Consider the following 23,651-nt stretch of genomic DNA (forward strand, 5'->3'; position numbering starts at 1 on the left):
AGCGGACCCGGGCCGGGCTAGGGCTTGAGGCCGCGGCCCGGGCCGGACTCGGGCTTGAAGCCACGGGCCCGGGTCAGAATCGCGCCCGCTCATAAAAGGGTCTGGGTAGGCCTTCGAGCACACGCGAACGTTACGCATTGCATGGTTCAATGCATTCTGTGCCAAGCTGAAGTGACACTTGCAAGAAACCATGGCTGTATATCTTATCAAACAAAATAGGAAAACAGATGAAGGTCTCATTTTTAACAACGGAGCTGTTTCAGCCGGGCGTAATGTGTCTGCTGAATCCAAAAAAGGTTGTCGCAGTTTCACCCGAAAGGCGAAGCATCAATTGCGATAGCAAATTTGTAGAGAGCTATACGGAGTAATGATAGTAGCTTTATCAGCTGTATAAACTTGTACATGCAGCAGCACCGGCAACACGCAGAACTGTTGTCGACGCCGTCGGCGTTCTGCCCGCGTTCGCACAAAACACGTGCGGCGTTGGTGACTGTTGCCTCTGGGGGCGATTCGGAGGTTTTCGACGACATCAGAACGGGACACTCGTCGAGCAGCGTCGGAAGTCTTTACCACCTTCTTATATAAATGGCACTTGGCGCCGCAGCTAAACGTCCCCCCCCCCCCCCCCCTGCCTTTCGCGCGTCGGAAGAAGGCGCGTTTGCTCTACAAGTATGGTGATTGTAAAGGAAGAAAGAGACGCCTACATCTGCAGCCCTTAAGGGAGCACGGTGCAGAACGCGCGTTTGTTCTCCGCCGTGGGTTCACTCCCCGTGAAAGCGCGCGTCCCTCGCGCCCTTTCACTCGCACATACAGCGTTCGGCGCACGGCGACGATTTCATCTCCATTGACGTCATACGGAACCTCACGGCGACGGCGACGACGACGGCGACGCCGACGGCAGAAATCTGCTTTAGAGTGTCCATATAATTGCTATCGCAATAAAATGTGGACAGATCCTGGCGGTAGTGCAGAAAGGGTACAAGCGCAATGGCACACACCTATGAACTAGCCAAGCTGACCCTGGTTAAGTCTAGCAAAGCATGGTTGGGAATACTTAATTTTAGTCAGTCATCGATAGGCAATTGATAGCCAATCATTTGCTAGTCCATAATCGATCAATAATGAGTAAATTCCGGGAAATGCTGGGGATGACTTGGTAGTGCTTAGCCTTACCCAAAAGCCAGGACTAGCTAGGTGCCCATCAGCTCCGCTGTGTCTTTTACATTGCGTCGCCAGTGCAAGCTACGCAAATTTGTTTTTCTTTTCCACAAAAACGAACACCGCTCCTCAAACCATTTTCATGTTACTGCTTTTGCGATTGCACTATTGCCAGTGTCGACACTATTGCATTATTTTAGCGCTAAAGCAAGGGGTGTCTTTACTTGGGCGTTTATTTGATGCTTTATGCTTGTGAATTTGCCTGCTCATATATACATAGAAACAAAGCCAGAGAACACGTCTGAAGCCCCAAGCATGAAGATCAGTAAAATCCATGTAATAACCATCATATAAACGGGGTGTTTCATTTCAGCTGCACCAATTTTTTTAAGATTGCCTGTGACACATAGCACAATTATAATCATCAATCTAATCTACTCGATGAGGCGTCCATTACTTCCACGAGAAATCAAAACGGCTAATTGCATAATTAACACAATCACGCTAATTAACATTCTAATTAATTGTTTTACAGCAAATCTTTCAATTTACGAATTATAGCGGCTGTGTTTGCAAGGCATATCCACTTGGAACGAATTCTCAGGGCTGAACCAGTTTTGAGATAGGAATTTTCAAATGTCCGATGAAATGCACGGGCGCACCGGTTAACTTTGTGCTCCAATGCATAAAACAGCGTTTTCCTCAAAACGTTAACTGGAATGCCCATGCATTTCGTGGGACACTTTGAAAAGTAATATCTCGAAACTGGTTCCGTCCTGAGAATTCGTTCCAAGTGTATTCGTTCCAAGATTTCCTTCCATAGAAGCTCGAGAAGAAGTTAAGGACCGCACAAAGAACCATAGAACGACAAATGTTAGGCCTAACATTAAGAGACAGGAAGAGAGCTGTGTGGATGAGAGAGCAAACGGGGATACATGATATTCTAGTTTACACTAGGGGGGGGGGGGGGGGGATGGAGCTGGGTAGGCCATGTAATGCGTAGGATGATAACCGGTGGAACATTGGAGTCACAGAGTGGATACCAAGAGAAGGGAAGTGCAGTCGAGGACGGCGTAAAACTAGGTGGCGTGATGAACTTAGGAAGTTTGCAAGCGCGAGTTGGAATCAGCTAGCGCAAGACAGGGGTAATCGGAGACCGCAGGGAGCGAGCGGCCTTCGTCCTGCAGTGATCATAAATATAGGCTGATGAATGATGATTCTGTCACAGAGAATTTTTAAAAAATTGGTGCAGCTATAATGTAACACTCTGTATATTTGCATGCTAAATAACACCATAGAAGCATATGGTACAAATCAGGGTAAGTGCGTGCGCACCAGCGGAAAAATAGCAGCGCTGTCAATGGGCCGGATCACTGATGTTCCCGTGGGAGAAACAAAGATTTCGGTCTTTTATTGCTTATATAATGCTGATGATTAAACCTCGAGAAGGTGAGGCCGGCAGATACGGTACAATCGCTAAGTAAAAAAAGCATTTGTTTTTTCTTACAGGCCGGGCCTGCTTAAACACACGTGGGTCCTAGCGCACATGGGCCCGCGCCCGCGCTGGACCTGGGATGAGTAACACCTGCCCGGGAAGGTCCCGGGCTGGTCTTTGTCATGTACGCCCGGGCGCGGGCCGGACTCGGGCTTTGTACTGCGAGCCCACGCTGGGCTCGGGCCTCGTAAAGTGGTCCCGGGCCGGGCTCGGGCTGAAAACTCATGCCCGTGCAGGGCTCCTCGTGGACGCTTCGTAATTCTCGCACGGGCGCGCTATGTTGGTGAAGTCGCGGTGCGCTTTTTTTGTTGTGGGGTGCTTTTCTCGTCACGACGATAGATCTTTGTTTCTTTTCAATACTGTTCCAAGAGGGCACATGTAACCGACACACGGAGTACACCTGAGATTATCATAAAGCAGGCGGCGCCGGATCTCCAGGGCACCGAAGGGGCTGCGGGGGGATGTAAGTTGGAAGGAGGGCGGTCCGTGCGTTGGGCCTGCCGTAGGACGCCCACACCTCGGTGAGCCCCAACACAAGGACGAGCCCGGGTTTTAGCTTCGGTGTTCTCGTTGCCGCTTTTGTGTCCTGGAGGTGCCGCCAACAATACGAAATGATGACATGTTATTACAACTAGTGAAGCAAAGCCATTAAAGAAATATAATCACGCCTACAAGCACCAACCTGTGATTCAGTGGTACCGTGCCCGTGTGAGGAGAATTACGGAACGCCAACGAGGAATTTACCGAAGGTCGGATATGACACGCGAAGTTGTGCGAAATGATCACTTTTGATGAAGGGTGGGTCAATGAATGAACATATCGCTCGAAATGGTGCGATAATGAGCGCCACCATGCCGACAAACATACGCAGACTAGATAGATGTGGGTGAAAGCGGCAGCGTCGGCCACGGCGGTAGCAAAACAAATGTGAACTTGGGCATGCGCGGAAACGATTTTCCCGCCGCTTTCGCCTTTCCGCCCGCTTGCCGGTTCCCAAGCGTGAACGTAGCGTAGCCTAAGAGCGGAATGTGATCGCATTCAAAGATCCCTGGCTACTTATCAGACTTCTCGTCAACTGAATTATGTTTTCTCGTTTATTCAAATTACAATCAAACGCTATCACGTTCTGTAGGTTGTCGTTAAGTCGTACTTTTATTTGAGAAATTCATTTGTGTTTACAAACACCTTACGCCAAGCGGAGGGCCTGCGTGGTCGGGGAGGTTCGGGATAATTATTTCCGCCGACGCCGGCGCGCCCGCGCCCACGCCGACACCGACGCTGACACCGAAGCCGGATTTTCTGCGACACGCGGCCCTTAACGCTGTCGCGTTAAAATAACCGCTCAAGCACTCCGTACAGATGCTTAGCCAACGAAGCTGGGACATGGGGCCCTGGTGTTTATCACTGGGTTGATCCCGGCGGTACAGTAATGAATTTCTCAGTTATTGGTTACGTCATGGTGTTCCAAGTTAGACACGTTCGGCTACGACGGAGAAAACGACGTCATTGACGGTATGTCCGTAGTCCGCCATTGTCACATTGCCGCTTGCGATTCTTCAAAATTAAATCTGTCCGTCACCTAAGACAATAAATGGCTCATAACCGCTTAAGCAATGGCCCATGTCGCCGTAAACGCGGCCTCCCCATTACTACGACATAAGAGAAGTGAAATTCTACGATGTAATGATGCGCGGCAACGGAATCAGCTGTGGAAGGATATGTAGGGGACAGTGTGCTTCGCGTCCGAAGAAGAACAAAAGCTCGACATCATCAAGGCAATCGGAAGTAATAATTACAAAATTACGCTGCGGTGTGCCACCATTGAACCTATATTTACACAGGGATGGTCTCGCGATATCGCCGCTGTGTCTTCTGCCTAGAAATAGAAACCGTAGCACACTACTTTTTAAAATGTCATCGGTATAAATTAGAAAAAAAAGGACTTCTTGAAATACCGCTTAAATTTAGGGGTAAATTTAACATCAGAAACAGTACTCACTTTCGTTGCCTCGGTATTTGGCTTTAGCCACAGGGACGCATTTGATGCCGTTTGTGCTTTCATTCAGTCAACAAAACGTATAAAATTTTAAATCGATGGTTTTGCAATTCTCAGAGATATTTTAGTTTTAATGCGTGACAATAATATTATAAATTATGCAGTTTAGAAAAATCAATCTGTCTGTTCTGATTACTAAATTGCACAGTAACTGTAATTTCAGAATCAAAATCTAAAAGTTCAGGTGCCCAAATCTTGGCCAATCCCCGAAATTGGGTACGAGCCATGTGCTTAGGACATCATCATCATCATAATCATGGCTGCAACATCAACAACAACAACATCATCAACATCAGGCCACCGAATAAATGTTTGCTTGTTCCGAGTCTTCTGTTCTCACAAGTTGGTGACCTCGGACGCTTCCCGCATTGCAACTGTTCGTCCCGCCGCTTCTCTTCGACGCCATGGAATCGAACTCCCAAGACAATGCCACACCTTCCATCGCCACACTCAGTTCTGGCCCGCAGATAGTGAGCTCTGGTTTCTCCACATCGAAGCGCAGCTCCGCCATCACCACATCGCATCGCAGACCAAGTACGACTATGTCGTGAGTGTGCTCATCCCGACCACCACAGCTTTGATCCGCGATGTTTTTCTCAGTCCCCCACCCGACAACCCCTACGACATCCTGAAACGGGAGTTACTACGATGCACGACCGACTCCGAGTCGCAACACATTCAACAGCTTCTATCATCGGAGGAACTTGGCGACAGAAAGCCGACCGAGCTGCTTCGTCGCATTACCCTGCTACTAGGAGACAATTCATCTTCAACGGACTCAAAAATCGTCCGCAAGCTCTTCCTTCAGCGTCTACAGAATCAGGTACGGATGATTTTATGTGCCTTACCTGCGACGACGTCCATTGAAGACTAAGCAACAACGGCAGACCATATTATGGATACTTCCCAGCCTTTCGTATCGGCCAGCGACCGTTGTCAGGCGCCAGTCTCGAGTCTGTTACAGTTAGAGCAGCGCTTTGACGAACTCAGCGCCTCAAACGCACAGCTTGCTTCACAAGTGCATGAACTAACTACTGAGCTAGCTACCTTGCGTTTCTCAGCAGGTAGAGACCGTCACGATGCCACTCGCACTCCACTACAAGCACCTTACGACGGTCCTTTTAAAGTCCTCAAGTGCGATCCTAATTACTGCACTCTCCTTGTTACCGGACACGAAGAGACCATATCTATAGACCGTTTGAAGCCAGCTCACATGACGTTGGCAGCGCCATCTCAAGCCGATAAACCGCTCGATGGCATTGCCTTCATGGCTAGGGGGGACCATGTAGTGGACAGTGTGCTTCGCGTCCGAAGAAGAAGAAAAGCTCGACAACGTGACTGCAACATTAGCTTAGTTGGCCACCGAATAAATGTTTGCTTGTTCCGAGTCTTCTGTTCTGACAAAGACAACGACGACGAACGCGAGAGCAGTGGCACGAGCGAGTCCGTGCGATTGCGCAGGGGGGCCAACGAGCCAGCTGTGGAAGAAGACGACGATGCTCGAGCCATTGATGATGATAGTTACTGCGTACAGGCGACGGACGAATGAAATGGCTAGCCATATACAGCTTCACTGTAAAACCATTTTATCATCAGTCATCATCATCATCATGATCAGCCTATTTCATGTCCAATGCAGGACGAAGGCCTCTCCCTGCGATCTCCAATTACCCCTGTCTTGCGCTAGCGTATTCCAACTTGCGCCTGCAAATTTCCTAACTTCATCATCCCATCTGGTTTTCTGCCGACCTCGACTGCGCTTCCCTTCACTTGGTATACATTGTGTAACTCTAGTGGTCCACCGGGTAACTATCCTACGCATTACATGGCCTGCCCAGCTCTATTTTTCCACTTATTGTCAACTAGAACATCGGCTATCCCCGTTTGTTCTCTGATCCACACCGCTCTCTTCCTGTCTCTTAACGTTAGGCGTTACATTTATACGACCGATAAAACCAATATATTTACTTCGTATAGCTGTCTACTAACTTGCTATCGCAACTTCGCCTTTCGCCTCTCGGGCGAAACTGCGACTTCTTAGTAAGTCTAGCCTAAAAGCTACGATGAATCTCAAGCGCAAAGCGAGACGCTCACATTGTATCATTAAGTCATGATGCGCTGCGTTTCTTCAGCAGCTCGCGAACCAGTTGTTGGTAATTGGTGTGAACTGCAGGTTCTGTCTCACCGATCCAGTGTTGGTGTATGTTGCTGACACTGCGGCCACTGAAATTCACACAGGCGCAAGACACGAAGGATTCGGAGCCATTCTGGTTCAATTGTAAGACGGCGCAGAACGTGTAATTGCATACGCGAGCCGTAGTCTCACAAAAGCAGAGGCTAATTATTAAACCGCCGAAAAAGAATGTTTAGCAGTCGTGTGGGCGATCAGCAAGTTTCGATACTACTTACACGGCTGCCCATTTCGAGACCCGTCAGGTCACCCCGCTAGTTGGAGCGTCCGCCTCCAGGAATACGACATAACTGTTAATTGTCTACAGATACGACCATAAGCATTGCAACGCTGACCACTTGTCACGTTCTCCTATTCCCTTGACGTCCTCCTACTTGGAGGAAGGTTTGCCGTTTCTTGCTGTCGTCGACGGGATGCGCATGGCTGACTGTTAACATGCAGGCTCCAAACTGCTTCCAGTCATCTAATATCTTGAGGCAGCTGACATTGTTGTCCCACGCCCACTTTCACGAGGATTGACGTCGTAATGCCTGCGGAACGATGCCCTGTACAAGAAAAAATTCTACAACAGCCAGGAAACATTCCTCCTCGTCGTTTCGACGGCGCTGCGCCAGGAAGTTTTACAGGCATGTCACGACGATCCCTCTGCCGGCCACTTAGGCTTCGTGACGACATTAGTACGCATACGGAAGAAATACTTTTGCGCCACACCTATTTTCTTCGGTTCAGCTTTATGCTTAAACGTGTCGTGACTGTCAGAGGGACAAAATCCCACCCGTCAAGCCTGCCGATCTCCTTCGGCACCGTTCCTGCAAGTGGGAATGGACCTTGGTGGTCTGTTCCCCACGTCATCCTTGCAAAACAGTTGGAGAATCCTGGCAACTGATTATTTAACTAGCTTTGTGGAGACGAAAGCTGTGCCGTGGGAAACTGCTGCAAAAATCGCCAGCTTCATCATCCACGACATCGTGTTTCGTCACGGTGCTCCCACTGTACTCACTACTGAACGTGGTGCATCGTTTACAGCGGAGGTATTGCAAACAGGTCTTATGCACACTGACCACCGAAAAACCACAGCCTTATCACCGAAAACCGCAGCCTTATCCCCAAAATAATGGCTTAACAGAGCGCCTCAGCAGAACATTGGCCGACATGCTCTCCTTGTACATTGACGTGGAACACAAAACAGGGGATACAATTTGGCCGTACGTAACGTTTGCTTTCAGTACCGCTGTGCAGGAGACCACCGAGTTTACACCATTCGAGGTCGTTTACGGACGTCGCGTTACAGCCCCCTTAGACGCCATGATCCCCGTAGACCACGGAGCCACAAGGAATGACACCCCTGAAGAGTTCATCAAGAAACCCGAGGAAGCTCGCCAGCTCGCTCGGAATTACATCCGCACCCGGTCGACTACCGACGCCTGCCGTTACAACCTGACCCGACGGAACGTCCAGTACTTACCAGGCGACCGCGTGTGGGTGTGGACGCCACACGACACCGTGGTGCTGGACTGGAAAAAATTATTTTAGCCCTGCAGGACGCGCTTAGCACGTAGCGGGCGTCTCCCACGTAGGAACCGACAGGGAATACCTGGCGGCCGCTTCGTGGGCCTGCTGGACGGCCCATTGCTGATCGGCGAGAAGCGAGATTCTGAGGGACTTCTCCCACTTGTCCGAGGTAAAGTCGGGATGAGCGTTTCTGCACTCCCAGAGCATGTGTGCGTGTCGCCGTGTATCCGCACGAGGGGCACTTGTCGCTGGAGTACGCGTCAAGATCGAGAACGTGGAGTTTAGTGGGGTTTGGGTACGTGTCTGTTAGTAATAGGCGTAGGGTTAGCGCCTGCGACCTGTTAAGTATGGGGTGCGGGGGCGGAAAGATGTGGCGTCCAAGGTAGAAGTGTTTTGTGACTTCGTTGTACGTAATGAGTGCATCCCGGTTGGCCTCCATCTCGGCGAGGTGGGGTTGCCCTGGGACGGCGCGGTCAGCAAGCGCACGCGCTGCGTCGTGGGCGATCTCGTTGAGGTTTGGTGGGGCACCCGGCACCCGGTCGAAATTGGTGGGGAACCAGATCATGGTGTGGTGCTTGAGGGTACTCTGATCCGCGCTGCGGAGAATGCGTAACGCCCGGTCTGAGACGACACTGCGTTCGAAGGCTTTTATGGCCGGTCTGGAGTCGCTGTAGATGACTGCCCGTTTGCTGTCGAGCACAGATAGGGCAATGGCTACTTGCTCTGCTACTTCGGCCTATCGAGTGAGGATCGTGGCGGAGTTGAGGATCCGGTGCGAGGATGACACCGCGACCGTGGCGAAGGCTCGGTTATTGCGATAGGCAGCGGCGTCCACGAACGATAGATCGTCCATTTTCATGTCTATGCGCCTGAGAAGGGCGGTCGCTCGCGCAAGGCGCCTGCCTCTGTTCAGGTCGGGAAGCATATTTCAGTGGAACGGGAGCGATCATGATGTGGTCTCGGATCTCGCAGGGGACCAGGGTCAAATCTGGGGGATTCATGGTCATTGAGGAGAAAAAACCGAACTCGCGCAGAATGTGGCGGCCCGCCTTGGTAGTCGTAAGTCGGATCATCTGCGTTCGCTCCTGAGCCTCGGCGATCTCTTCTAGCGCGTTGTGCACGCCGAGCTCGAGGAGTTTATACATACAAGTGTTGATAGGGAGGCCGAGGGCTCGTTTGACAACCTATAGAATCAGGGCGTTGAGTTTGTCGTGCTCTGCACGTAGCCGGTTGTGTATGGCGGCGACATAGGTGAAGTGGCAGAGAACAAACACTTGTACAAGACGCAGTAGGTTGGCTTCTTTCAGGCCGTGGTGCCGGTTGGCCACTCTACGTACGAGTCGTATGGCATTGTTAGTCTTAGTCATGAACTTGTGCACAGTTAGGGTGTTGGTTCCACGGGACTCGATGATCATACCCAGGACCCTGATGGAGTCTACCCTGGGGAACTGTACAACCGTCTCTTAAGCGGAGTGTGATGTCGCGTTAATCCGGAGGTTTCCACACTTTGGGCTTGGCGCCGCGGCGTTTGGGCAAGTATAGCAATATCTACGACTTGGTGGGCGAGCACTTGAGACCGCTGTGTTCGAGGTTGGACTCGGCAGTTTCGAAGGCCTCCTGCAGGGCGGATTCGATGAAGCCAACTGACCCTGCGGAGCACCAGATGGTTATGTCGTCCGCATAGATGCTGTGGTTTAGTCCGTCGATCATCGAGAGTCGTACGGAGAGCCCGATCATCACTAGGTTGAAGAGCGTCGGCGAGAGGACGGACCCCCGGGGGGGGGGGGGGGGGGTTCCCTGCTGTCCGAGCTCGACTTCTTCCGACACCAGGTCTCCTGCGCGGAGGACGGCCCTCCGCCGGGTGAGGAAGTAACGGGCAAAGTCGGAGAACCGACACCCGAGCCCGAGGTCTGCGATCGCCTTCAGGATGGACGAGTGGGCGATCGTATCGAATGCCTTTCCTAAATCGACGCCGAGTACGACACGGATATCCTGAGTGTTTCCTTCGTTAAGAATCTGATGCTTTAAGAGTAACCTGGCATCTTGTGTAGATAGTCAGGGTCAGAAACCCATCATGTGGTGTATGAAGCGGTCGTGGTCCTCGAGATAGCGACCGACCCTGTTGAGGACGACCTGCTCCGCCACCTTGCCCACAGACGACGTGAGCGAGATGGGCCGGAGGGGATCTAAGCTAGGCGCTTTACCCGGTTTGGGAATAGGGATTGTGGAGAGCAGAGCTCGGCGCACCTCTTCGACGGAAAAGTCGGCTTCTAAGTGGGTGTTGTCGGTATAGGTGTATTCGGGGTGAGGAATCGACGGGCCCGTGGGAAGCGGAAGATATTTCTGCAAGAGGGTCTTGGCGACGTCTTCCGGTGGTACGGTCCCTTTGGCCTGATGGAGTATATTCGCCAGAGAATGACGCTAATTGGTGCGGGTATTGGTGTTTGTGTCCCATGTTTTGCCATTACGGACCTGCCCGTTAATCGAGTTGCAGACCTCGTCCCACTGCTGTTTGGAAAGGGCGCTGCAGGTATCCGCTATGCTCCTGTTCCGTTCGGATGTGCGTTTGCGTAACCTCCGATTGAGGCGCAGGCCCTGCCAGCGGGCCAGTGCGCAGGTCCGTACTGATGGTTTTGGTGGCCTTGCCGACGTCGCCCTTAAGCTGATCCGTCCAAGTTTTCAGACTTGGCATGGCGTAGGGAGAGGTCGTTCTGCGCAAGTCTTACGGAAGAGGTCCCAGTCCACCCACGTGTACGTCTTGGTCTTCCTGCTGACTCGGGGGAAGTGTACTGCCAATAGGAAATGGTCGATACCGAGATTTACCGCGAGGTTGGACCCACGGGCGTCGAGGATATTATTGACGAAGCAGAGATCCAGGGTGGTGTCTCTTTACGCGGACGTGCCGGTGCGGGTGGGGAAAGCCTTCTCCGTAATGAGGGTAATATTTATGTGGTTCGCGTTCTGCCAAAGCCCGTTACCATTGGGGGTGTCGTACGCGTAGCCACGGGTGCGATGCGCGGCGTTAAAGTCGCCCGCGATCTCTAGCGGGTTGGAGCCAGCGAGGCGAATGGCTTTCTTGAACAGGCGTTTGAATCATTGCATGTGGTGGCTGGGGCTACTGTATACATTGAGGATGTACAGTCGAGTGCAAAATATTAGAGACCACGGGAGCGGCGACCAAACTGCATGGCTGCGCCTTCTGACGGCTGCGCGCCGAAGTTGGAGAGCGCGTACTGCGCAAGCGCGTCCTTTCTGACCTGCCAGCCTGATCGTTCGCTCGCTTCAACCGCGCGCGCACTGGAACGCGTGAGAGAACGCAAGGCGTCGCTTCTGCAGTCGCCGTCGAATCGGCCGAGTGATGATATCGTCATATCGTGACGAAAGCACTTCATTTGCACTGGCAGCGCTCGGAGCGCGCCACTCTCTGCGCCTTGCTTGTTGACGCTTCGCGGCGCGAAAGATATGCTCCGCGTCACTTTTTCTGACATCGAGTTTTGTGATAAGGTTAGAAAGCAGCGATGTCTTTTGCGCTCCGCTTCCTAAAACTTAAGTACGATGCAATTGTTTGTGGCATTCGGTCCAAATATCATGTGCCCAGACACATGCGTGAAATCACCGAATATCGAGCAGCTGGAGAGAAGTGCCATGGAGTATAACGGGGAATCATCGCAGATTTGTTCTCAGAGACAGTAAATGAAAAAAAAAAGAAATCACCGGCGATTACGATAATCTCTAATGCGAAATTTGAGCGCACCTCTATACGTGTTTTCATTTCGCGATATATTGGATGTCCCGGACAATCTGCCTCATGCGGCGCGTCGCAAACGATTGAAGTGTGGCGCGACTGCCTCGCTTAATTTGGAGATGGCGAGGGCCAGCGCGTGGGTGCGATTCAGAGCTGCTGCCGCCGAGTGACCTCCCAGACGACGCGCGCTACTCTGCCTATACGTATTTCACCGTAACCTCCTGCGCTTTCCTCCTCGCGTTTTTCATTACCCCGCAGTGCACCGCGTTCGCTCTTTCATAGTTCGCTCGGTTACGCCGCCGGAAAACGCGGACGCCAATGCAGGCAGCAGCAGCGGAGGCCTAAGAGCTGTGCTCTGAAAAAAGTGGGTGATGGGGAGATGCAAGGCGGTTTAGCGCTTTCATTAAATGATCAGATGTCCAACGGCGGCAATAACTTGCGCGGAGCGGCTTAATTTACCGCATTGAATCGTTGAGACCTGTTCTATTGAACCATTAAGAGAGGTTTACAAGCATCACTGTGTTTTTCGCTTGCCTTGTTCTGTAACATAGCGTACCAAATTCCATGTGAACACAATTCAATTAGAAGTGCTCAATTAAATTTAAGTCCCATGTAAAAACAAAACAAATTTTAAAAACTCCTTAGTTAGACTGAATACATCGCGACATTCCGTGTTGCGGTACAAAGCATGTCTGACGTTTCACAGCCCCGTAGCTCAGCGGGATGGTGACCTTTATTCTTCCCAATAAACTATGCATTGCATTGAAGTCAACCCGACAGATCGGACACTCGGTACTTGCCCGTGTGCCTTCGACGCAGCCGCAGTAGCATTCGATTTGTAATTTTAAGTTTGGCTTCATAGTATTTTGTGTGCAGTAATGAAAAGCGATAGCTCGGAATAGATGTGACCATGACAGAGCTTATCACCTGCACAGGCTACCTATAGCTATTGGACAATCTCGTTTGTCGAAAGATTATAAGAATGAGTGCTTAAAGACGCCGTTTTGTCTTCTTCAAGAATGTCGCCACGCATTCCACTCAATGAGAGGAGGCGCATAGTTGATTTAAGCATCCAAGGCTTTTCGCAACGGGTCATCTGCCGGCTCCTAGAAAGGTCAAGAAATGCGGTGACCCGTGTCATCCAAGCATATCGGAAAGAAAGGCGAATCGTAGATAGACAGCGTAGCGGAAGGCCTACGTGTACGGAAGGTGAGGTCGACAGATTATTATTGCCACTGTAGTAGCTCATCCATTTATATCAGAAAAATGCATAAGAGACGCCCTGCAGCTGAACATCTCCGTTTGGACCATCCGCAGAAGATTAGTTGAAGCAGGGCTTATGAACTGCGTCGCGGCCCAGAAGCCCCAGCTCACGGATAGGCAAAGGATCCTGCGACTACAGTTTGCGCGGGCTGTGCAAACATGGACGCCAGCTGAATGGGAAGAAGTCGTGTTCAGCGATGAATCTACATTCTCAAGCCGCTGGGATCAAAAACGGCGAACTGCAGGTAAGAAAATTTGCAGTCTGTTTCCATTTTATACAGTGCTATTACTATTGCAGTTTTTGCTATAGAACACGTACTTAGATTTAGTTGCACGTTGAAGAACCCCAGGCGGTAAAACTTTATCCTGAGTCGCCCACTACCGCGTGGCTGATAACAACATTGTCGTTTTAGTACGTAAAAGCCCAGAACTTAATTATTTTAATTGGTTCATAGAATGACGATTACCTGCACCTCCTTTACTTTTGTGCGACGTTTCTTCGTGAGCGCCTCTCGTCAAAACTTTAGCACTCAAGCCTCTGTGTGCATGTTGTTTTCGTGTATAGTGCCCCATTATTATACAGGATTAGCAGTTGTTTTCGAGAGGTTTCTTACAGAATTAATCGAAGGCACGTTACCTAGATTTTGAGCTTTTCACGCCGTCCGCGGTGACCTCGCCTCACTCAAACATTGTTATAGCTGCAAGTTAAACAGCATCGCCTAGGCAAAAATTGACCACCATGCCATTGTTCCTTTAATAAAGCTGTCTTTGTTCTTTTTGTCATTTTCTTCCCTCATCAGGTTTTCAGCGTTGTTCACGCAGAGGATCTTTGCCAGTGGACGATGAGCCGTGAGTGTGTGGGCCGCCATGGGCAGAGGACACGGTCCACTGATCCTCATCGAGGGCAAGCTCACGGCTTCGGCATGCTGTTAACTTATTGAGCGGGAATTGCTTCCATATCTTCTGGATGGCCCGTTCAAGGATGGATTCTGCCTGTTTCAGCATGACAGGAGCCCTATTCATACTGCTCGCAGTGTGAAATCCTTGCTTCATGACTATGCAGTTCGCACGCTGGAGTGGCCACCTGTCGGAGCGGACCTTAATCCCATAGAAAATATCTGGGGTGTCATCAAACGCCGACTTGCGTCGCCGAACCTCGGAAGTGTGACAAAAGACACCCTGTGGACTACAGTGCGTGAGGAGTGAGATGCGCTTCGTGCACGCCCAGAGCTCGTGGCCGCACTGTACAAATCGATGCCACTCCGTTTGGCGGAAGTGATTGCCGCAGATGGGAATCGGACCAAGTAGTGAAAGCGGTCACCCACCACGCATCTCCGTCACAGTTTTTTTTTCTCGGAAGCAGAAAATAAAACCTACGATTATTCCCCGTTCTTCTCCGTCGCTCTTCTCTCCAGCTGCTCGATATTCGGTGATTTCACGCATGTGTCTAGGCACATGATATTTGGACCGAGTACCACAAACAATTGCATCATGCTTAAGTTTTAGGAAGTGGAGCGCAAAAGACATCGCTGCTTCCTAACCTTATCACAAAACTCGATGTCAGAAAAAGTGACGCGAAGCATGTTTTTAGCGCCGCGGAGCGTCAACAAGTAAGGCGCAGAGAGTGGCGCGCTCCGAGCGCTGCCAGTGCAAACGAACTGTTTTCGTCACAATATGACGATATCACCACTCGGCCGACTCGACGGCGACTGCAGAAGTGACACCTTGCGCTCTCTCACGCGTTCCGGTGCGCGAGCGGTTCAAGCGAGCGAACGAGCAGGCTGTCAGGTAAGAAAGGACGCGCGTGCGCAGTACGCGCTCTCTAACTTCGGCGCGCAGCCGTCAGAAGGCGCAGCCATGCAGTTTGGGCGCCGCTCCCGTGGTCTCTAATATTTTGCACTCGACTGTAGCTTGGGCTCTGGGAGGAATTATTGTGCAGCTATTTCGGCCCTTATGAAATTGTACGCCGCCATCGTGGTGTGAACTACGATGTGGGGCCTAAAAGCTCTGATCCTGGTTCGAGCCGGCGCCGTCCCCGTGCTGAAGTCGTCCACGTAGCACGGATGAAGCCGTAGTGCGCACGCGAGGGATAAGCAACTCTCCCAAACCACTTCAACATTTTGTGCGATCTTGCATGTTTCTTTGTTTTGTCTTTTCATATTGGCATTCTTGCCCATCGTGCTCGCCCTCTGCCGTTGAAACGACCGGGTTGGTCGCTTTTGAATTGGGAGAAATGACGCAAACTAAGTCGTCACGTGATGCCAACTGGCCCCTTGAGGCGAGAACGACGAAGTTCGTGGTTGCGCGCGTGCTCTCCGATAATCAGCCATTGCTAAAGCCAGATGTTTCTTCCCAATCTGTCGCTGCTGAACTGTTTTAGCTTGTACTAGCTGGGTGACAATATTGTCTACTACGAGCCCATGTTCTGCGTCATCATCATCATCATCATCATCAGCCTATATCTTATGTCCACTCCAATTACCCCTGTCTTGCGCTAGCGTATTCCAACTTGCGCTGCAAATTTGCTAAGTTCATCACCCCTTCTGGTTTTCTGCCGACTTCGACTACGCTTCCCTTCTCTTGGTATCCATTCTGTAAGCCTAATGGTGCCATCGGTTATCCATCCTACGCATTACATGGCGTGCCCAGCTCCATTTCTTCCGCTTAATGTCAATTAGAATATCGGCTATATTCCCGTTTGTTCTCTGATCCACAGCGCTCTGTTCATGTCTCTTAACGTTAGTCCTAAGATTTTTCCTTCCATCACTCTTTGTGTGGTCCTTAACTTGTCCTCGAGCTTCTTTGTTAGCCTCCAAGTTTCTGCGCCATATGTTAGCACCGGTAGAATGCAATGACTGTACACTTTTCTTTTCAACGACAGCGGTAAGCTCTCAGTCAGGATTTGGCAATGCCTGCCGTATGCACTCCAACCCAATTTTATTCTTCTGTGAATTTCTTTCACATGATCAGGGTCCCCTGTGAGCAATTGACCTAGATAAACGTACTCCTTTACAGACTCTAGAGGCTCACTCACGATCCTGAATTCTTGTTCCCTTGCCAGGCTATTGAACCTTATCTTTGTCTTCAGCATATTGTTCTTCAACCCAATTCTTAGACTTTCTCGATTAAGGTCATCAGTCATTTGCTGTAATTCCTCTCAATTGTTGCTGAATAGGACAATGGCATCTGCGAACCGAAGGTTGCTGAAATATTCGCCGTTGATCCTGACTCCTAAGCCATCCCAGTCTAAGAGCTTTAATACTTCTTCTAAGGATGCAGTAAATAGCATTCCAGAGGTTGTGTCTCCTTGCCTGACCCCTTTCTTGATAGGTAACTTTCTATTTTTCTTGTGGAGAACCAAGGTATAGCTGTGGAATCCTTGTAGATATTTGCTAGGATATTCACGTATGCCTCCTGTACTCTTTGATTACGCCATGCCTCTATGACTGCTGGTATCTCTACTGAATCAAATGCCTTCTCATAATCTATGAAAGCCATATAAAGAGGTAGATAGAACTCCGCAGATTTCTCGATTGATGACATGAATATGATCCATCGTAGAATATCCCTTCCTGAAGCCAGCCTGTTCTCTTGGTTGGCTGAAGTCAAGTGTTTCCCTGATTCTATTGGAAATTATCTTGATGAATATTTTATAAAATAATGAAAGCAAGCTAATGGGTCTATAATTCTTCAATTGTTTAACGTCTCCCTTCTTATGGATTAGTATAATGTTCGCATTCTTCCAGCTCTCTGCTACACTTGAAGTTGTGAGGCATTGCGTATAAAGGGCCGTAAGCTTTTCAAGCATGATATCTCCTTGAAAAGCTTGCGGAACTTTATACGCAATGCCTCACAACTTCAATGTTCTGCGTACGCCCAAATAAAAGTGTCTTGTAGATGGTGTCCGTGTAGTATAATGCTTCACTTGCGCGTGAACTAGTGGTTGAACGCGTGTCTACCGCGTTCTGTTGTGCCCATATAGACAGTTTCTCCGCAAACCACAGAGCGTGCGAGCTTTCTTCTGCGTTTTCAGGGCGGAATTCACTTAGTTGCGCTCTTCTTAGGCTATTTCTTAGCAGAAACGTTGTTTTGCAAACAGTGGCACTGTAGGGACTGTGCATGCAGGCTGCAGCATCGCACTAGAGCGAGAAGGAAACTAAAGCTCGACAAAGCGAAAAGAAATAAGCGCAGTTGCGCAGTCACTTTATAATACGATGGCGCATCAGCTGCCTGTAGTTGCGAGTACAATCCCTGTTATCTGGCCCCCAATCTAGTCCCGCTGCTCTTCCGCGGATTCTTCTTACGGGCGTCTGCGGGGGTGCCGATGAACGCGACCAAGCTTGGCCGTTCACCATCGTACGAGAATGGCAGGGTGAACAATAGTGAAAATGACGTCATTTAATTGTAAGAAATTACAGAACATACTAGTTATTCAAAACAACTTGCAGGCATAACCTGGAGACGGATACACGTGTGCAAAACTATCAAGGAATCGGGAGATAATTCAACTGGCTGCTCAGTCAGTTTTGAAGACCTCTTTTTTTTATTCCCCCTTTCTCTTACCCTTATTTTGCGGGTTATCAAACCGGACACTCGTCTGGTTGACCTCCCCACCTTTCATCTCCTTGCTGTCTCTCTCTTTTGAGGTGTGACCCGCGCACGGTGCAACGACTTGTAATGTGCTGCTCTTAGTTGCGTGACCAGAGATGTGTTACCGCTAATTCAAGTTTGCGCGAACAAATTATGCCCTAACTCAGCTTTATCACACAACTCGCACGGTGCAAGCCTGCGGCGCCGATAATATATTCCAGCTTCATGATGTCGCAAGCATTACAAGCAGCCTATGTTGACGTCCTTTGGAGATCCAACATTCAACACTGCTCGTATTAGATTATACTGCTTGAAACAGCGAGCTGCACAACTATGAATCTTATCATAACTGGCCAAATGACTGCATATGTATAGTACGAGTCTGTCTAGGCAATATGAGTTCATCTCAGTACGGTAGATGGTGACAGGGCGGGGGTAAATTCACTTTTACTTTTAACGGTGAAGTGCTGGAACAGTCAAAATACGCTGCTTGCGGAGGTAGATGAAGATTCTTTCTTTTGCTATGTACAAAGTTGATAATCCTTTCTCGGCGTATATTTCCACCCTTATGTTGAATCGGCTTTTGTTTCGTTTTCTCTATTTCTTTAATTTTTTCCTTAGTGGTATGAAAGCATGCAAAAACCCCTACAATAAAATCACACGAAGGTACGATGCGCGATTTTCTAATGTCGCTTAAATACGTGGATGCGAGTTAAATATGCCTAAGTAGATATTTTGTAAAAATTTCTTCAACATGTCCTTGAAAGCGTGAGTCCGTAATTAGCCGCTATTTTTCTCGGTGTCGTAGGTTAACTCTTCGCGACACCATTGTGCTGCTATCGCGGGCTGGCTTTCGGCGTGTGACGTCACTTAGCTTGGCGACAACAGTGTAGCTTGGCGACAAATACGCGCGCCAAGCTACATTACCCCGTGACGTCCCACAGAGCGTATATTGTCGGCCAGGCTCTTCTGCTTTCATCACCTATAAAGCACAGCTCGTCGACTGACTTCTTCCAGCACACGTACGCATCGCGCTCCTATGCAGTGTCATCGCAACCACATTCATATTCAGAGGAAATGTGAGCTATTTTAGTGGGAATGTGTCTGCAAAGTTTTCTGGCTAAATTTCGTGATTTCGGAAAATACTTGAATGGTGGTTTTTGTGCAAATTTTCATGCTTTCTAAGAGGCACGTAGTAGGTTTCCCAGATGTTGTCGCTGAACTTACCGAGGTGCTGTGTTTGTATTCGGTGAAAATAAGGGGAAGGTAATGGTTATTAAGTAGGCGCACCTAAGACTTGAGTGTAATGTGGGTACGTTGCAGCCTTTTGTGTACATTACGTATGCAAGTGGTTCGGAGCGTTATCAGTGTGCTTTATGATAGGAGCAGAATTTAGCCCATCGTCTTGGGAAAAATAGCAATTTCCACCGCGACGAAATTGCTTAAAATGGGGGAAACATTATGGCCTGTATGCGTGCGAAATAATACGGACGTGCATTTATTGCATAATGCGTCGAACATTTCAACATCAAGTGGTCGAAATTTACTAGGCCGTTACCAGCCATCTTTCCCGATGTAAGGACATCGGGAAAGATGGTAAGGATCTTCAGTAAGGACAATAGACGCCCGCAAGAACAGTAGGCAAGGATTAGAAAATTCTTAAAACCTCTTGCTCAAAGAGGACTAGTAACGCCGAGGAAGAAAGCTGCTTTTCGCCGAAAATATACGGCGCCCTGAGCACAAGCGCTTGACTCGTGTTCCACAAGGCGCTGCAGGTGCTGGGTCATGAATCCAATGAGTTAGGACAATGGAATTTTATCCCGTCTAGACAGGAAGGGGAAACATTCGGGGAGAATATTAAGGGGAATGGAAAATACCCTAGCGAAGTAATAATTTAGCAGGAAAACATCCTTGAAACAATTAGAAGTTCGAGAACAGCAGCTAGAACCTCCCTGTAAGAGTGACTAAAAATTGAAGAATACTTTGTAAATTCCAAAGTGTGTTCAGCGAAAGCGTGTGCCCATTCGACTGACTACCGCAGCAAGCGCATTCGTCTGGTCTTCAAGGAAAAATGATTGCTATTGCTTCTTCTGGCGTTTGGTATCGGGGGAATCTACATTCTTGGGGCGCTTCTCCAAACCACTTTTCGTGGAATCATCACCGGACCGCTTGGGCAGCCATCGGACTAACTCGGATGCTGCAACGAGAAGTCTGACGAAGGAGCGTTTACCGCGCGCGCCACTGTGCCATCACGTGATTGCAGAGAGAGTGTAAGGGGGAGAGGCCACAGCTGTGGGTGCGCAACTGTTTCTATCAGCCGCTGTTTCATCACGTGATTGCTAAGAGAGTGTGAGCGGGAGACACCACAGCTGGCACCGTTCCAGGGCACGGACGGACGGTCGAACGCCGCGTGTTTGAGCCATTAAAGGCTTTCGCCTTGATACAGGAGCAGGCTATGGCGCTGCTAAATTACTTTGCCTTGAAGACCAGACCCAGCGATAGAATAAAAATATATATATTATCAGTGTCCCCTCAACCTCACTACATATTGGGTAGCGAGCTGAAGGCGCCAGATTAAAGACTGTAAAGTTAAGCGTAATACGCGATATATAAGCAAGGTAGAGCAAAAAGATAAAAACGATTTCAGTTTACTGAATGCGGCAGTAATTCCTGCAATATTGTGTCGATATACTGAGAGGGACTATTGTCAAAGTGAGTAGATAGAAATATGCTATGATTTTATTGGGGGTTACTTGTCTTGCACGTCCAGTGCGGGGAATAGTACAAGCTTCAGACCGCACTAAGTAAGGGCCAACTCACGCAAGGCTACCAAAACCGGGCCTGTCTCGCAGGTTCTGCTTGCGCCTCTGATCTGAAGTTCTGATGGCGCTACGGACAGCACGTCTCTGTTGCTGCATGCAAACTCAATGGTCCTTAAAAAAATTCTGGGATCTTACGTTCCAAAACCACAACGCTTCTTGAGATTGCAGGTGATGCCTCTGAGGGTTGTGTAGGAGTTTCCGAATCTTTTTCTGGTGGCACAGAAGATCTCTCAATGTTATCGAGGGACGCCTGTTACAGAAGGTATCACATGGGGCTCTATAATATATATCGCTATCGGATGTTCCGCACTGCAAATGCAACGCCTATCTCCATTACAGCTGGTTCACGACGAGCTATGAACAGCCACGCAGTTTTTTTTCCCAGGAATTTGTGTCATTCAATGACTGAGTCAACACAAACAAGCAAAGGAAGTACGCGACTGTCATTAACATTTTGTTTATTGACGTAGCCAAACGTTTGAGGGTTTGGGCATTTCGAAGGTAGTACCCGGCTTACATGAGCAACCGCGGAATTCGGTAGATGGAGAGTCCCTATGTCGCCTCTGTCCGTCGTTGCTTCGGCCACGGTGAACCTGTGCCTAGTTGTAGGCGTCTTTGCATGTATCCTTGTCGTAAACTAAGGTTCCTTCACCACATATGTCAGAGTATTGGTCCAGACAAAATGCGGGAATGGAGTCTCGCACCTCATCGGCGACCCAAAGTGTGCATTCTGCAAAAGCAAAAAAAAAATGCATTATCCGTCGACAATCATTGCCAATGTAGGCGAGTAGCTGAACAAGGTTATTTGCTTTTTCAAAAAAGGAATTATGCGCTTCAAGGCGTATATTTGTTTCAGTGAGAATATTGAGGTACACCTTGTTGCTGCACTGCGTAATTGCGAAGTGAATGGAGTTGTTAACGAGCACATGTGTAGCGGTAATGTAGGTGTGTATACGTAAGCCTACCTTTCACAAGTGTATAGTCTCGAAAGAAAGAGAGAGAGAGCGCCGGCGTGGAAAGCGACAGCCATCCTCCTCTCCTGTACCCCTCCTAACGGGAGAGGGAACGTGGGAGGAGAGGAGGGTAAGTTGTCCTTCCCGGGCGCTCGAACCCTGCCTCCAAACCTCCAGATGCCTCAAAGTTCTAGCGTGACAACAAGTGCGTCTCAGATACCCATAATAGTTGGCGTTCGGAGGCGTACGAGCTGCGCGAGAACATGCACTTGCAGCGACACCAGGGCGATGAAAGCCCAACCATAATAAAAATGAAATAAAGTCCCCCCCCCCCCCCACCTCCTAAAAAGAGGCTTTGCGCTGCACTGAGTAAAACACAGCAAAGGTGTTTTTGTTCGACTGCACTGGACTCGATAAGGAAATTCAGGGTAAAGAAAATTCCATTCCCTATATTCCTATATATAGCCAAAAGGGTCGCAAGCGGTTGCAGGTGGGAAGACGGTGTACACCTCTGTGGCGAGGTCTTGTGCAAGTAAAAGCTGCAGGTAACGTTAAAAGGCTTCGCGAAGCGTTATGCCAGCAAACACTTATTGTCAGTAGCCGTGCTTTGAGTGTTGCCTACGGCTTCATAAGCCATGGTGTCTATATCTGCAAAGAATGGAGGGAGAGTTGCCCATGACTGCATTTCAGAAATATCAATATCAAAGATATTAGTGAGTGATCGTTTTCACGCGCGTATTATCCTGAATTGTCTTTCTTGTACTCTGTCAGACTACTTGCTCTATTTTGGTAATGACGGCGTATATAATATACATGTCCAGAGAGAGATTACCTGCGCTAATTTAATTTTATTTATTCATTTCAATACCCTAAAGGCCCTAGTGGGCATTACATAGGAGGGATTTCAGGTAACTGCATAAATATAATGCATAAACACTATAAATCGAAGTCAACAATACATACAACAGAAAAAGAAACAGCGAGTTAACTTGAACCAAGGTGTGCAGAATATCACAGATAAAAAAAATCTACGAAATACATTCATGATGAGTACAGAACAACTTGTTACATGGCCATTAAACCACTGATCATTCATACATTGGAAGAGCACTGCATACATATAGCGCACAAATATATGAAACTAAGACAGGCAGAAACAGGTCAGCAATGTTTTTCACTTTGTAAATAGCCCAGCAGCGCTGAGTGATACATTTAAGCATATGATATCTCGGCGATGTTGGACGGCAGGGAGTTCCATTCGTTTATGTACAATACTACAGGCGAATTTTGGTACTTCTTCGTCCGGACGAAAACGGGTGATACTTTGTGCGCATGATCGCGACGGGGTGAAGTATGATGGCCTGGAAAAATATGCGATTGGGCGTACATTGTGTTGCTGTGGTAAAGTGAGTAAAAAAAACGATAGTCGAGTATGTCTCCTGCGCATGTCAAGCGTAGTTAGATAAGTTCAGCTTTTAGTGATGAAACGCTTGTGAAACGTGAATTGGATGACGTGACAAACGGCGCGGCTTTGTTCTGTACCATTTCGAACATTTTAGTAAGACCTGTCAGGTGATGATGCCATATGATAAAAGCATATTCTAGAGAGGACCGAATCAATGATTTGAAAGCGTGCAGTCTTGTATCTTTATTACCGAAATACAAGCGTCATTTAAGTAGGCCGAGCTTCTTGAAAGCCTTATTGGTAATTTTCTCGATGTGAGCAGCCCAGCTTAAATCGGAAGTATGACGCCCAGGTACTTAAATGACGTGACTTTTTCGAGCACTGTGACATTTACTTTATAAGAGCTCGAGGACGCAGAAGAAATGTTAGTAAGTTTTAAGTGTTTCTTTTCTTTCGACATT

This window comes from Dermacentor silvarum, chromosome 8, assembly GCF_013339745.2.
Source record: "Dermacentor silvarum isolate Dsil-2018 chromosome 8, BIME_Dsil_1.4, whole genome shotgun sequence".
Classification (NCBI taxonomy): domain Eukaryota; kingdom Metazoa; phylum Arthropoda; class Arachnida; order Ixodida; family Ixodidae; genus Dermacentor; species Dermacentor silvarum.